Source organism: Psammomys obesus, unplaced genomic scaffold (assembly GCF_907164565.1).
Source record: "Psammomys obesus unplaced genomic scaffold, mPsaObe1.curated_primary_1811, whole genome shotgun sequence".
NCBI lineage: Eukaryota > Metazoa > Chordata > Mammalia > Rodentia > Muridae > Psammomys > Psammomys obesus.
The window spans coordinates 1,688,606-1,702,929 of NW_026585690.1; the positions used below are offsets into that span (position 1 = coordinate 1,688,606).

The 14,324-nt window shown below is 41.5% G+C and overlaps 1 long non-coding RNA gene across 1 annotated transcript; it reads left to right on the plus strand.

Moving 5' to 3' along the window:
* The first annotated feature begins 2,712 nt into the window (after positions 1 to 2,712).
* Positions 2,713 to 14,109, plus strand: LOC129668500 (uncharacterized). The gene is made up of 3 exons (XR_008718930.1): positions 2,713 to 2,742; positions 12,150 to 12,246; positions 13,994 to 14,109. It is a non-coding gene; the product is annotated as an uncharacterized LOC129668500 (long non-coding RNA).
* The last annotated feature ends 215 nt before the right edge of the window (positions 14,110 to 14,324 follow it).

Sequence of the window (14,324 nt, forward strand, 5' to 3'; positions counted from 1 at the left end):
CTAGGGTCCTTCCAACAGATAAATTTAGAGCTTATGCGGACTCCGAGGTGTAGAAGAAAGGAACTTTTGTACCCATGTACAGAAATACATGCCTCACTAGTATCATGGAAAGCTGATTTTGGGGCCTTATATTTTAGTGAATGACCGAGGAAGATGTGAAAGAGGAGGCATCTACCTACAGCTTCCTCTGATACCAAGTGAAGATTTTCTGTAGGTAAGAGTGGCATGTTGAAGATGAGGCAACCTTTTGAGCTATGCTGCGGGAGAAAAAGCCTTTGTGTAGGATAGATCCTTAGGAGAAAAGCCAAGAAGGGAGAAAAAAAAGAGATGTAGAAAAAGTAGCTATCATAGATCAGGCATTCTGCTTAGCATCTCACTCATACAAAGGTGTTTTTTTCTGCTAGACAGACCGGGAAACACACACAGAAAGTTAGACGATTGACTCAGCTTTTCATAGCAATACAGCAAAAGCATAAGGTATCTGGAGTTTAATTCCTTGTCTGCAAGACTCCATAACTTGTACCCTGAGTTATAATCAGCATTTCCATGTTCTCTAAGCCACAGATGTGTTAGGGGTTGGTCTGATGCTTGTATCTTGAGGCCAGTTACTAGCCCTCAAGATCCGGCTACTGCCTGGATAAACCTGTCCTTGTTGTGTAATCCTGCCTAAGACATTATACCTAATTGGTTGATATAAGTAAAATAAAACCTGGGCAGGGCAGAATGAGGTAGGCGTGGTTAAGGTTCCTGGGCTTTGGAAACAGAAGAATAATGGGAAACAAACAGGTGGGATGGAAGAGAGGAAGAAGAAGGATGCCAGGATGGGTTAGTGTGGGAAAAAATCCTCATGGGCTGGGAGTAAAGACTCCAAGGATGGCGAAGATGGAAAAAGACAAAACAAAACAAAACAAAACAAAACAAAACAAAACACCAAATAAAAGCAAGTTTTTGTGAGATTACGGATGGAATGCAGCCCAAATAAGGATGATTAAGGTGGATGGCATTGGATGGGGGCTGGGAGGTGGATGATGAAGTTATTGGGATACTTTAGGTAGAAATAGGCAATTATAAAATCTAACAGGTGTCTGTGTCTTAGTATTTGTGATAGTGGGTTAAATAATAGCATAGTAATAATTACAGGGCAAATAATAAGTGATACATAGCCCGACACATTTTATTTGCTACAACCCAGATGCATCACCTATATGTAGTTTACAAATAACAAAGGTAATACAATTTATGATGTATTTTCTGCATATGTCTTATTTACATTTTGCATTTCTCTGTAACATGATGGTATATGATATAATAGCATATGTTAATAATTTAAATATCTTTTTAAAAGCTTTGAAGAAATAAAATGTAGGGAAAAGCTATGTTCACAAGTTGTTTAATAGAAAGTATCTTTTCAGCTGAGGTCCTTCTTCCCAGATACCTCTAGCTTGTGTCAAGCTGACAAAAGTCTAATAGTAGAACATTACAACATTGTTTTTCTTAAGAGTACAGAATTTTATCCTAATCTAAAAAAATATCAAGTTTGTGCAAGCTATGAAATTTTAGCAACTTTGGTATTTAAAAATTTTAATATATTTATATAGAATATTTTATGGTAATGCCTATTATTTGTTTCAATTGAATTAAAAAGAAGCCAGATCTAAAGAGTGTACAGTGAATCATTTAGTTTATAAAAGTCTAATATTTTCCCATCTTCTTAGAGTATATCTTATAAATTTTTGCTTTAAAAATATTTAGGACCTGTGACCGTTATCCTGAAATGGAGTCAGATACTCAGATAGGCAATTGTCTTAATCGAGTTTCTATTGTTATGACAAAACACCATGACCAAAAGCAGCTTGGGGAGGAAAAGAGTTTATTTCATCTCCTATTTCCAGGTATAACTCATCACTGGGAGAAGTCAGGGCAGGTACTCAAGGCAGAAACCTTGAGGCAGGAACTGAAGCAGAAGGCAAGGAAGAGTGCTGCCTACTGGCTTGTTCAGCCTGCTATTTTGTACAGCCTAGAACCACCAGCCCAGCTGTAGCTCTGCCCAAAGTAGGCTGGGTCCTCCTACTTCAATCATTAATCAAGAAAATGACTCCAGATTTGCCTACAGGGTAGTATGATGGAGGCATTTTCTCAAATGAGGTCCCTATTTTCCCAGATGACCCTCATTTATGTCAAGTTGGTCAAAAACTAACAAAAACAGCCATACATCACCATACCACTTAAGAGTACATAATTTTATCCTAATTTGAAAAAAAATATGAAGTTTTTGTGAGGCAGGAAATTTCAGCTAAAGAGAAGCCTTCAAGATCTCATTATGTGTCTATGATCTGTTTCACTTGAATTAACATTAATGAGCTGAAACTCCAAAGCCATTAAAAAAAATGCCTGGCAGAGTATAAGTGCTACGTTTGAGTGATACTGAGCAGATGGTTTCTAGAGAGATCTCATGGGTTATTAAGCTGAGAAATGATTAACTGTGCCCCCAAACAGGTACTGGGCATTGCGTATTTTAGGAATAGAGAGAGTTTCTATTTGGTTACACAGAGGAGGTGGGTCTTTTGCAGGCCGATGCTTTCAAAAAAGAGTAAATAGCAAGATTGGACTGCTCTTAGTGCCACCGTTATTTAGACTGCAAACAGTTGAGCTCTTGTTAGTAGGCTGGTTCTCCTATTTATACACTCAGAAAGCCAGCTAGGAGATACACTGCTGCTCCGGTCTATCTGTTCACTTCAGTAGGTAAGCCTTTCCCCGACTGTACTTTGAGTCAGCTTTCTTAAACAGTTCTTCTCTGGTGTCGGAGTGTTTCCTTTCTGCGGTTTTGATAGGATCTGAGAGTGTCCACGAGGGTCGCTGTTAGAAGCTTCCTCTGCGCTACGGAAGGGTTAAGACGTGGTCTCCAAGGAAGTTAATTCTCACTAGAGTGGGTTGTTAGAAAGCGATGGCATCCCGCATCCCCTAGTTTTCTGTGTGGCCCGTTTGTTCTCCGCCGCTGTATGCTGCAGACCAGGTCCTCACCAGGGACTGAGCGGATGAGGCCACCCAATCTTGGACTTTTGAGCTGTGAGCTACATATACCCTTATTTTAAAAAATTATTATTATAACACATGCAGCTTCAGATATTTTATCTCAGCAACGGAGGAGTTTAACCCTACCCCTAGAATCATCTAAGTACTACTTGACGGGCGTGAACAAAGGGCTAATTATGCGGGAAGATGCATTTCTAAGCGAACACCGGTCCTGATACAGCCACAGTGTATCATCAGTCTATCAGTTACTTTTCTGTCACTCTGATGAAACACCATGACCAAGGCAACTTAGGGAAGGGAGTTTATTGTGGCTTATGGCTCCAGGAGGTTAGAATTGCAGTGATGTCATGCAGAAGCCTGGGCAGCCGGAGCAGGAGGCCGAGGGCTCCCATTCTTCACTGCCGAGCAGGAAGCCCAGAGAGTGACCCGGGAGTGACCTGAAGCTCTTAATCTCAAAGCTTGCTCCTGGTAATGTATTTCTGCAGCATGACCGCACCACCTAATTCTCCACTAACAGCGCCACCCGCTGGGAACCAAGAGTTCAAATACTCAAGACAGTTGGGACATTTCTCACTTTGTTGGGACATTTCTCATTCAAACGGACACACATGGCATGAGCTACTTGGATTTCCTTTCAGGAAGGAGTGTGCTTTGCTGGAGGCCTCTAGCTACAGAAGCCCCGAGAGTCACCAAATCATTCACATCGATGCCAATGTCGTTCTAGTAGGCAGAATGCGTTGCGTCTGGGGTAGCCACGTTTGCCCAGAGGTTCCAAATGACCCTCTGGGTTAGTCATGTCAGCTCTTCACCACACTGTGTGAGGCTCTCCCGTATCCATTCTGCTCCTCTACCTTCCTCCTCCTCCTCAGGGTCTGGGCTTAAAGGCTTTCATGGCTCCCTCCTCTTCTTCTTTCATGGACTTGCAGTCCTTTCCACAGCCTTCCAATAAAGCCCTTGCCTTCTCAGTCTGTCTTGGTGTTTGCCCCATACCACACTGGCACTTCCGTATGGACAAAACAGCTTTTCTACACCTGCTAGAATTTATTTTCACCTCTTCTGTCTGATGCCAGTGTTGCTGCTGCTGTTGCAATTACAGTCATGGCTTGAGTGTGGTCTTCCCTCTGTGTGCTTAAGATTCATTAAGATAATCGGAGATTTATCCTCGCTTCCCGAGAATATCTGATCCAGACGTTTATCCCTGCTTCCACAGATCCTCTTTCAAACTCTCCCCATATGAACTCAAATCCAGGAAGTCCTCTATAGCACTCCCATTGAGACTGGCTCCCACCTGGTTCCATTGTAGTATGTCATAGAGACCATTTGTCTTGGCTCTGGGGATAATAAGCCAAACTTGCTCAGCTTCAATGCGGTTTGGGTGATCTTGGCTAAAGGACAGTGACAAACTTATTCTAGCAGACAATTCTCCAGAGATTCCCGAAGCCCCTGCATTTACTCATTTATTGGTTTATGAATTCTGCATACATATTTTGAGCAATTATTTTATACTGAAGACTTGTAGACAATGGGATGTGAGATGGACTGTGTGCTGATGTCTTTCATAGTGGCTTGGTGCCCGGCACTGTGCTAGCTGCGCTACTTAGATAGCCACCAGCCCTTCCATCAGCTAGCCAAGAAATAATCATTATTTGACTTCTACAGGTGAAAGCACTCAGGGCAGAAAAAAAAAAAAAACTGAAATAAACTTAACTGGAAAACCATGTGTGGAGAAGGGCAGGGTTTGCAAAATTGTCTTGTTCCATGCTGTCACACTGTGCCCAAAACCTCCTCTAATACTCTATATAAAATGGATCTTCTACCTCAGATGTATTAATAAGTCAGCGTCATTTTTTAAGAACTTAATATTTATTTATTATTTTTTAATATTTTATTATTATTAATTATACTTTATTCATTTTGTATCCCCCATAAGCCCCTCTTTCCTCCCCTCTCAATCCCACCCTTCCTCCCCTTTCTGCATGCATGCCCCTCCCCAAGTCCACTGATAGGGGAGGTCTTCCTCTCCTTCTTTCTGATCTTAGACTATCAGTTCTCATCAGAAGTGGCTGCATTGTCATCTTCTGTGGCCTGGTAAGGCTGCTTCCCCCTCAGGGGGAGGTGATCAAAGAGCAGGCCAATCAGATTATGTCAGAGGCAATCCCTCTTCCCATTACTATGTAACCCACTTGGAAACTGAACTGCCATGGGCTACATCTGTGCAGGGGTTCTAGGTTAAGAAAGAGATTTATAGATGTCTAAGGCTCTAAGGTCTTTTGCTGTAATGTTAATTATTCACCATCATTAGTCACATTTATATAGAATTAGTCACTGTATTAATATAATTAGCATTCAATTAATCATTAATCATTGTATTAGTAGCTTAGACTGTTATAAGCATATACCACAGCTGGAATAGTCTAAACAACAGATAGTTATTTTCTTTGAGTTCTGGAAGCTGGAACTTCCAAGATTAAGGTCCAACATGGGATCACCTCTTGACCATGGCCATCTTTTTGGCTTACAGACTCTGGTTTCTGTTCTTGTAAAAACCAACCAACCAATAATCAAACAAACCTAACCTCATCATAAGGGTCTCATGCTTGTGTCCTCATCTGATCCTAATTATCTTCAAAAGATGAATCTCCTAGTCCCATCTCACTGGTGCCAGGGTTCAATATCAAGTTTTACAGCATGAACATTCAATCCATAAATCTAGCACATGTCATTTCATCCACTGTGGACTCCCGCATATCCTAGAGTGTGTCTTTGCATGTACTCTGAGGTTTTTGTTTTTTTGTTGTTTCTTCCATTTAATCCAAAGCTACTGCATAGCTCCACAGCTCTGGAGGCTGCGTGACTTACTGTGGCCCTGTCATGAAAGTTCATTAACAGTCCTACAGCAATCGATGATGATAAGGCTGATTGACAGGAGGGGAGGATGACCTTGTGTCTAACTCAGTTCCACCTTACTAATCAAATCAGGGTGGCCTTAACAATAAAATAGAATGAAAAAGTGAAGAAAAGGCAACACACTGTGCCTCTCAATACGCTCCTATGAATAATGAAGTATTCTAGTCAAACCACATTCCTTTTAAAGTCTGTAACTCCTGGTTGGAAAATTCTCACATTAAACCATGTTGGTGCTTTCAGATATCTTTTAATTAGAAGCTAAATACACAAGATAACATTTGCAACACACGCAAAAGAAAATAATAGCAGAATGAACACTTTGTGTCCCTGGCCGCATCTTGAGACATGAAACATAGACGGTGAGTTTTCATGGCTCCTGGAGGACCGTTGTGCTGTAATCCACACTCTGTCTTCTCATAGATAGCTGCGCACAGAATTTGGCAAGGTTTTTAAAAGTGCTTTTTCTTATCCTCACATATTTTTGCTATATATATGCTAACATCTCTAAGTATTTTTAGTTTCATATGAAAGCAAGATGTATAATAAATACATATGTTCCACTTCAAAACATTACTAAAAAAGTATTATTTATAAAAAAAAAAGTCATAGATATCTCATTCCAGAGCTTTTCTCTTTTTTTTTTTGTTTCAACTAAATATAGATTAGATGGGAAAAAAGGAGAGCAATAGCAATGTTTTGTGTTTTTAATTGTAACTTTTTTTTTAAATGTACTTTCATGAGCCCAGATAATTTGATGTAGCCAAGAATGGCCTTGAACTCCTCATCCTTCTGCTTCCTTCTGATAAGAGCTGGAATTCCAGATGAAAGTCACCTACCCTATTGTTCTTCTTCAAGTGTTTTTGTTAACATATTAGTTAATATGTTTATGACATTTTTATATATGTATATGTATGTATACACACATACATATATGTATGTGTTTATGGGTGACATTCATTAGCCTCTTACCCTCTTTTGTCCCCTTCCTATTACCTCTAATCTCCTGCCTCTTCACAAGGAGCCTCCTTCATCTTCCTTGTCCTCCTATGTTGACATTAGTTCCTTTAGGTTGTCTTCAGGAACATGGGTATCTTACACCACTAAGAAGTGTCTCTGTAACTCCATCAGACATTAACTATAAATCCCCAGGGAGCAGTGAGCACCTGTCCATCACAGGGTGGTGATGTGTTCAACTTGTGGAACTTTTGTGCCGATAGTCATAGCTGCTACAAGCTCAAGAATGCAACAGCCATGTTGAAATGTCTGAAATCCAGGGTTCCATACCTTTCTTCCTTTTCCTGTGGCTCTTTCGTTCTCTCAGCCCCTTCTTTCAAGATGGTCCCTGAGCCTCGGAGGAGTTGATACAAACATCCCAAATATGACTAGCCATTTACTTTCAGCACTTTAACTAGCTATAAGCCTCTGCAGTCATTGATGACCAGTGTGAAAAGAACTCTTTGACCAGAGCTGCCAGAGGGACTATCAATGGGCACAAACATGGTTATTTAGAAGGAAATTTGACAGGAACATCATGTCCACTCAAGGAAGCAACCGTAGGATCTTCCCCATGAGGGTCTATTACCTCTCGAGCCATGGGGCTTTTGACCAGGTCTATAGCAGGGGATATTAATTCCCTCTTGTAGAGTGGGTATCAAATTCAATTAGAAAGTGGTTAGTTACCCCCGTAAAAGCTTGCTACGATTGTACCAGTAGGCTCATTCTTCCTGCCCTGTTAGTTCTGTACATGGTGTTGACAGCTAAGTGATACTATTGATAGTTTTCCCCCAGAGGCGTGCTTAGCACATTACAGCACTCTGAGGATAAACCAGGAGAAATGACAGTTCTAGCTTTGTTTCACTATTTGGCCTGTATTCAAACCATTCACATGCCTTACTCTCCAGCTGCACTTTTCTACCTCTTGAATCCATGTGATACACGGATGAGGTGAGGAAATCCTGGAGAGGGGAGAGCTAATGCTGGAAATTTCCTCAACTCCATGCCTGTGACATGTGACTGAACTGACCAATCAGAGAACTCTATTCCCCTCCACAGAGATAGGTGCAGGGTAAATGTGACCAAAGTCCGATCAGTAAGAGTCAAGCAAAGACCCACAGATTCTGCTGGGAATGCCATCAGTCTCAACTTTGTAAACTACTGGATGGTCAGTATCAACAGAGCCCAATTATATGAGTAATCACGATTATAGCAACACAGTGCTTTGGTTAACATGAAGGCAAACAAGAAAAAACGGTTTTGAAAAAAAGGATAAAAGTAACTTATGAGTCGGCTGTCTTTATTTCACAAGTCAAGTATGTATCAACCAGCAGACAGTCCTCATTCAATAGCAGTTGACCCATTCACTCTCAGACTGGAGGCCGGCTTCCCACAAACATTCTATTCACTAAATATCCTACTCATCAACATCAAGGTGAAACACATTTGTTTAAAGAACTTAGTGAAAGTAGTGATTGTGTTCTCACTAGAATAGGCTTCTGTAAGTGACGTCACCCCACATGCCTGGCTAGTTCTATTTTTAGACTTCTTTACGTGATGTATGAGCTTCTATTTTCACTCTGAAGCTAGCTGTTGTTGGGAACGGTGTGTTCAGAACCTCTTTTCATCTCCAGGAACTTCAATCTCAAATCCTGAAGTTTGCTCCAAATGTGTGAATTCTTCCTTTTCCTAATTCCTATTCTCTCTCTCTCTCTCTCTCTCTCTCTCTCTCTCTCTCTCTCGTGTGTGTGTATGTGTGTACATGTATATGTAATAGAGTGTGTTTGTTGATAGTGGGTGTATTCCTTGACTCTTCTTTCTTAGCTTATTGAGACAGGGCTTCTCACTACCTCTAGAGCTCTGTAATTTGCTTAGATGGAGTGTGTAGAAGTTTTCAGGGATCCTTCTGTCTCTGCCTCCCCAGTGTTAGGGTAACAGGTGTGTGCTGCCACATCTGGCTTTTTAGGTGGGTACTGGGGAATTGAACCTAGGTTCTCATGTTTGCACAGCAAGCAGGTTAGTGACAGAGCCATCTTCCTAGTAGATTCTTCTCCTTTCTTATGTTTTATGGAACTTGATATGCAGACTATGTTGTCCTTGAACCCACAGAGATCCACATGCCTCTGCCTCCCAGTGCTGAGATTAGTGTGTCACCATGCCCAGCATCCTCTCATTTTTTATTAGCACTTTCCAGCTTTCAGGAATCCACTCCTGCATGTCCAGCCGTATAGAACAGCATGGTTTGGTGCTTTGCGTTTGATGGTTAACTATGCTTTTCCCGAGGTCTGCCTGCTGACACTCATGTACCCCCAAATGAAGTTTGTAACCTTGCCTAAGAAATTATTTCCTGATTGGCTAAATGAAAGGCCTACACCTGGGCAGGGCAGAAAGAAGGGGTGGAGCTAAGGTTCTAGGGCCTTAGTACGGAAGAGCTGGCCCCACCCATTCATTTGCAGTGGGGTGATATGGGTGCAGAGGAGAGCTATCCCTGTGCCTTACCAGCTGCAGCACTTGGGAGAGCGGGCCCTAGACCAATGACTCATTGCAATGAGTATTTGCAAGTGCAGATATGTGGACAAAGGGACATTCTGGGGGACACGCTGTGACGTACTGCAGCTTTCACATAAGATGTGTTCAGTGCTCTGTGTTTGTTGCTGTGATAGCGGTATAGTTTGAATATTGATTACCCCTGAGGGTCCACACGTTGAAGGCTTAGTCCCCAGCTGCGGTAGAACCTTGAACAGATACGTCTGTATGAATGGAAGGTAGGTCATTGGGAGTGTGTCCCCAAAGAGGATGCTGGGTTCCTGGTGTCTTTGTCTTGCCCTCTTCTTCCTTTCTTCCATGAAATGAGTAGTTCCCTTTGCTATGTGATCTCACCAAGATATGCTTCCACAGAAGCAAAGTGAGGGAGGCAAGCACGTATTGATTGGAATTTGTGAAACCAGGAGCCAATACCAACCTTTCTTCTGTTTAAATTATCGAAGGTATTTTGTCGTGGTGACCGACAAGTGTTAAGCAGCTTAACACTAGGTGACCACAAAGATGGCTGTACCAGCTGCCCCCACATCTGTAGTCATGGGAATCTCACATTGAAAGTTGTAGACATCTGCAGTCAGAATTTCTTTAACCCAAAGGGCTAGTGTGATCCAATTTACTTTAACAAATACATCAGAACTTTGCCTTTTCCCTCCAGCCAAAGCATATTCTGATTCAAGAGAGTATAACTGCCTTGTGAAACTGTGTCCCCAGACTCTTGCCTTTGTTCTCTGCCTTATTTCAGGCTAGACTTCCCGAAGAGTCCAATCCCTCTCAATTGACTATATTAATTATGGTTTGGGGAGTCTGATATTTTAAAAATGACTTTTGTTAATAAGAAGGTAACAAGAAGGTCTGGACAATGGCCTGGATCTTCCGGATGCTTCAGTAGGAACTATGACATTGGAGATAAAACAAAATCTATACACGTCTCCTCACTATCTATAGTTCCAGAAGCAGAAGTCTGATTCTGAAACAGGATGAAAGGTAGATGAGTTTGCTGAGATGAGAAAAGGTTTTCAGTAGAGCATAAAAACAACAAGATCCTGGGGCTGGGCGGCGGGGGTGGGAGGGGGATGTAGGGTGGGGTCATGACGTTGTCATCCTCATGACTGTGACTCCACCGAGGGAAAATAACACCCAGGTCACTCCTATACCAGGGCAAATGTGTCAAGATGATTTTTCTGTAAAAACTAAGCTTATTTTTATACTTTCTGCCGAGGAAAAGGGTGGGAAGCCTTTTTTTCTCGGTGTTGTGTAGGGGACAGAGGAAGCCCAAGTGAGTGAAGCTGAACTCCGCAGTGAATGCGTATTTTGACTTGAGCACAGCCTGTTGAGGACTCCAAGAGCAATTACCTATGGGATATTGGCAAAAAAAAAAAAAAAAAAAAAAAAAAAAGGGAAAAAACCCAAAAGAACAAACAAACAAAAAAACCCCATATGGATCAGGCTCAAACAGAACAGCAAAATTTTCCTCTGGAGCCTGAGTATGAGTGTTTAGGAACTATTGTGTGTATTCAATGTATGAAAAGACTAGTAGCTGTAGCTTCCTTTGTTGTGGATGTAAGCATGGTTTTGTTTTAATCGCAGGTGTATGATATGGGACCTATTCAGATTGTCCACAGCAGCAAAACTATTTGCCTCATGTGAACTCTGAGAGGGGCTCTTTGCCAGCTGCAGATAGTTTAAATCTGAGGACTCTGGAGATGAAATATATGCCAGAGCCCAAAGCATGTTGAGGAGCTCCAAGAGAGAAGAAGGCTGCTGGTGCTTCTCCCTGCTGCTCCTGGTTGCTGTTGATGCAGTTTGAAGAGAAGAAGTCAGGAGATTTTGTGAAACAAGGATTGGAATTGCCACAAGGACCCCAAAGACCCTAAGCAGTAGGAAGTAGCTAAGGAAAACTTTGCCCCTTCTCTCTGCTAACCTTCTTTCTCTCCTACCTGGTGTTGGAAGGGATTGGGATGGAGAAGGGAGAAAGGGTCGTTAAGAAATATAAATAAAACAGTTAAAAACTAGCACCAACATTCCTTCTCCAGGCTGTTTAGAGCCTGCGGCTGCTCATCTACAGACACTAAGATGAGCTAGCAGCCTTCTCTTGTTCTGCACCTAACGAACGTGTTCCAGGTTGCTGCAGCAGTGTTAGATCTAAGGTTTACTGTACATGTGTCTTTTTTCATTCTCTCACAGATCCTAGCCAGGGTTCCTGGCCCAGCCTTGTGGGTTGTGGCAGTGTGGTTTGAGGACCAGGCAAGTGAATCTACACTACTATGTACTTAGCATGATCATTGGTCTCCATCTAATGTCAACGGAGGCAGAAGCTCTGAGGTCAGAGCTATGCATTTTAAAGTGCATTGCCCAGGAAGATCCCATGCACAATGAAGTTTGAGAGTTACTAACTCAAAGATAATTGATAACATGCATTCTCATTTTTGAAAAGCACTTTCATTTATGAATCAAATATCTACCATAACCATATTGAAATAAAATATGTACATATATACACACATATATATGTCATAACATGCAAATAAACATACTTTTTGAATCACAGACTCTCCATAGTTCCTTGTCTAAATCAAATATGAATTCCAAATGTAAATGCAATTGACTAAAATAAGAACATAAACAAACCACAGTAACAAAAGCTCCATTTCACTAACCACTCTATCCTTCTCTAGAATCTACATTCTGAAAATCATTTCCTGAGCGTCCTTACACATTGGTGCCTGTAAGGCTACAGCTGTGGAGGAGTGCTTCTCTTCATTCTTCCACCATGTGAGTCCCTCTGTTTAGTATTGCAGACAAACAGACACTTCAGGATAGCTAACGGAATTAATTCCCACCTTTGTCACCACAACTAACCCACTGTTATATACTTTTTACTGTGTCCCCAGTGGTCTTTCTGACATTCCTCCTGATCTTTTTTTTTTTTTTTTTTTACAAGGATAGAAAGAAACACAGAAGCCATGTGTATTCTTCTAGGACCACGTTTGATGAAGTTTTGCCATCTTTTTTCTTTTTCGTGTTACAGGGTCACTATAGCCTTCTTTAGACCAAAGTTTATTTTCCAAGGTTGGCTCAGCTCACAAATGATCTTTGAAAATAAACAGACACAGGCTGAAGACATAAGGGCTCTACTGAAAATGTTCTGTTTTATCTGATATGGTGCCCTGGAAAGCGTCTCTGGGCTTGACCAACTTCTGTGTTAGACAGCTTATTATTTGCAAGGACTCAATAACATGCATTCTCTTTTACCCATTCTCCCAACTTCTGATGTAATTAGTGAGAAATGAAGTAACTCAGGTGATCAGGTGATCAAAAAAGACACTTGTTTCTCAGTGTGTTTTCACTGAACAACTAAAAAACAAAATAGAGGGGTGTTTCTATTCATTCTTACAGGCATAATCTCATCTGACTTTGAATTTGAAGAATTGCCAGTTTCAGAAATTTATTAATATCATGAATATCAAAAGGCACTGAGTATAAGTAAGATAGGATGAATGATTTGATTTTAAAAAATCAATATCAGCCCTGAGTCTGTCTGTTTCATCTTCTGCATTGCTGTCCTGAGGGAAGAGAGTTGAACAAGACATACCATTTAGGACTGAGTGTTCCAAGGTCTTCCATTTTCTTCACATTGTCCAGTTATGGGTCTCTATATTAGTTTCCATCTCCGCAGGAAGAAGCTTCTGTTAGAATGAGACTCTGGTCTAGGATTTTGAAGAAAAAGCATCTGATGGTTAATTGTTTTTTTTGTTGTTGTTGTTGTTGTTGTTGTTGTTTTAAGACAGAGTTTCTCTGTGTAGCCTTGGATGTCCTGGATTCTCTTTGTATAGTAGGCTGACCTCAAACTCACAGAGATCCATCTGCCTCTGCCTCCCTGACTGCTGAGATTACAGGTGTGCGCTACCGAGTCTGGCTCCAATGACTAATTTGTAATAGAAAACATTGGCTTGAATTTGAAAATTATAAGTGCCCAAGAACTATCTGACTTATAGTCGGAGAGAAAGGAGCTTTAGGGCGAAGAGGGCATTTCCCCCATTATGTGTGGGGAACACTGCAAGCCTTCAAAGGGAAAAGGGAGGAGCTTTTCTCTTTATCTAAATGAAAAGAGAAGTGCTGTAACAAATTCAATGTGACCTACAAATTTATATGTTAAAGTTGTAACCCCCACGGTGATGGTTATTAGGAGATGGAGCTTTGGGTGTAGTTAAGTGATGGGGGTTAAGTTCTACCCTTACAGTAGGTAGAACTGATATCCTTTTAAAGAAGGCCTCCATGTGAGACAGGAGTGTGATAAGAATGCAGGCCCTCAACACACACAGAATTTGCTGTGGACTTCATAGACTCCAAAACTGTGGCCAATAAATGTATTGCTTAAAAGCTGTCTACTATATATTTTGCTATCGTGCTTTGAGAAGCCAAAGGAGCGGGCTCACAGGGGATTGTTGAGAGTTTGCTGGGGTCATTATGAGTTGCTAGTAATTTAGACTCACAGTGACTGCTTGTGTCCTATCTTTAGATAAAGCAGAGAGAAGTGTAGCTGATGGATCAGTGGAAGGGCACTGCCTTCGCCCACATGCTGCACAAGTATGCCTGTTGTTCTCCTTCTTCCGATGTCCACTGTGCACAGCAGGAAGGGTGGATTACATCCAGAAGGTCCCCTGGATGGCCACAGGAGCTTCCTTGAAGAGGAGACATTGGAGATACAGCCAACTTCTGTGGCTCTTGATGACGGGGTAGAATCAAGACATGTACCCTTCCTAATTTAAGGTTACTTCAGGGTAATCACCTTTATGATGGAAGGTTTCTGAGCAATCAGTTAATATGCCCAAACAGAAGGAAAACCAGTT